The sequence below is a fragment of the Octopus bimaculoides genome, chromosome 3, assembly GCF_001194135.2.
Source record: "Octopus bimaculoides isolate UCB-OBI-ISO-001 chromosome 3, ASM119413v2, whole genome shotgun sequence".
In the NCBI taxonomy this organism is placed as follows: Eukaryota; Metazoa; Mollusca; class Cephalopoda; order Octopoda; family Octopodidae; genus Octopus; species Octopus bimaculoides.
In genome coordinates, this window is record NC_068983.1 from 134228540 (window position 1) to 134231180 (window position 2641).

The 2641-nt window shown below is 37.8% G+C and overlaps 1 protein-coding gene across 4 annotated transcripts in view; it reads left to right on the forward strand.

Annotated features, from left to right (window-relative positions):
* LOC106870921 (putative uncharacterized protein DDB_G0277255) overlaps positions 1–2641 on the forward strand; it is a 367662-nt gene that overhangs the window by 293412 nt on the left and 71609 nt on the right. The window lies entirely within an intron of this gene.

Consider the following 2641-nt stretch of genomic DNA (forward strand, 5'->3'; position numbering starts at 1 on the left):
TGTTGTTGTTAGTGTTGCTGCTGCTAATGTTGTTGTTGTCATCATTATAGATGTTGTGGTTTACCTCCTAAATCGCACGGAGGCATTCACTCGGGACGACGAGGTACAACCAAAGATTCAATGCTTTAACGGGAAGATCCATAAAGAACGAGCTTCTATACAGCTGTTCGACAAGTTAGAAATAGCAACCTTCAAGTCTCCCTCAAATTTTACTGATGAAATAAAGAAGAATAAGGACATATTAGAAAATGCAGTCGCAGAAAAACCATGTTTGAGAGAATGTAGATTAAAAAAAACAAAATCTGAGGTGTCAGTTAAGACATTTTGATAGTAGCGACAGCAGTGGTGATGGTAGTAGTAGTAGTAGTAGTAGTAGTTGGCACTCCGTCGCTTACGACGTCAAGGGTTCCAGTCGATCCGATCAACGGAACAGCCCGCTCGTGAAATTAACGTGCAAGTGGTTGAGCACTCCACAGACACGTGTACCCTTAACGTAGTTCTCGGCGAGATTCAGCGTGACACGGCTGACCCTTTGAATTACAGGCACAACAGAAACAGGAAGAAAGAGTGAGAGAAAGTTGTGGTGAAAGAGTACAGCAGGGTTCGCCACCATCCCCTGCCGGAGCCTCGTGGGACTTTAGGTGTTCTCGCTCAATAAACACTCACAACGCCCGGTCTGGGAATCGAAACCGTGATCCCACAACCGCGAGTCCGCTGCCCTAACCACTGGGCCATTGCGCCTCCTCAGTATTAGTAGTAGTAGGGAAGATATAACTGTCAAAACATCCCATGCACATTCTGTATACCTCCAAGCAACACCTACACCTCTTCTTCCTCTCACCATCATCAAACTTCATCATTGTCACCAACAAAATTTTTAGTTACTTATTTTTTGTTGCTGCTTTCCTAGATATTGATGTTGTTTTTGTTGTTGTTGTTGTTGCTTTGCTGTTGCTGCTGGTGCTATGATCCTTAAAAGGAATTTGATCGAAGTAGAAGTTAAAAATACAAAATAAAACCTTTGAGGATGTTTGTTAATAACTTTTGCTTTGTCCGGAGAAATAATGGTGGTGGTAGTGGAGGGATGGAGGGATTTCCTTTTTGTGGCTTTTAATTTCAGATCTGCAATTCTCAGGGGAGTGAACTTCGAGTTGGATTGAATCCATTTCAATCTCATTATTTTTTTCTGTACCACTATTCAATTCCTCCCTCTCTCTCTCTCTCTCTCTATCTCTCTCTCTCTCTATCTCTCTCTCTTTCTCTCTCTCTCTCTCTCTCTCTCTTTCTCTCTCTCTCTCTCTCTCTCTCTCTCTCCCCTCTCTCTTTTGCACTCCCGCTTTTCCATCGTTCTTTCTCTTTCACATCCTCTCATTCTCTCGCTTTCTCTTTCTTTTCCTGTTTCTATATCTACCTATCAACCTATTTATCTATCTCTCAATCTCTCTTCACAAACACAAGCATCCGCACGCACACACACAAACACGATTGAAGTGGATATATACATAAATATTGTGTGTGTATGTGTTTGTAGTCTGTGTCTGTATGTAATATGCATGTGTGTATGTATGTAATGTGTATGTATGTATGCATGTATGTATGTATGTAAGCTATATTTCTTATTCCTCACTTAAAATAGCTCATGGTCGCCATCCTAGCAAACTGAATATATTGATTAATTATAGATTTTACTAATCAATCATATATGTAATTGTTATATGGACTTGCTTTAAAGTACTGCTATAATAAGTATGAAAACCCGAATAGCCTATTTTATCCAACAACTCTAGGTCCAGGACATTTTTGTATTAGTTAGAACGAGGAAAATCGGGTTGACTGAAACTTTATATATTGTTCGATGTCTCGCATATACGAGTTCAAATCCTGTCTTGGTTAACTTTGATTTTGGTACGTCTGATAACAAGTATGAAATGATTTCCATGACGAGTTGAATCAGGGATATTTTGATTTCCCTTAATTAATCTTCATTTCACTTTTTCTGTTAATGCATTCAAGAAGGGTGTGAACGACAAACGTCCAGCTCTCCTTGTCATAATATCATGTACTTAAATGACAGTATACTGTGGCAATAAATCGTACAGAAAATTAGAAATCTTTGTAGAAATAGTGCGAAAGTGTATTAGCAGTGACTCACCTTTGAATATGTTTTATCATTTGACTATGTCCTCCTCATACAATGGTATCATGCTACTAATTTGAGACAGATTCATATATTTTATTTACTATTTCGGTCACAGGAAGGAATTTTCTATTTGGCAAACCTCTTGCCAAAAACAGAAATTGAATCTCCATGAAAATAAGATCTGACCGTCTTTAAAAACACATTAAAAACTATTTCATGAATGTCCTTAAAATGATAGCATGGACTCGACGGGAATGTATTTGGTCATAAATAAGATCAATCAAAGTTAACTTGGATTTAAACAACAATAAATTCATTTTATAATCTACGTGTGTGTATTTCATTAATGAATTTCACATAATCTAAACTAAACTTAGGTGTCTATGTGTATGTATGTATGTATGTATGTTTGCATGTATGAAAGATATATATATATATATATATATAGGTGTGTGTGTGTGTGTGTGTGTGTGTGTGTGTGTGTGTGTGTGTGTGTGTGTG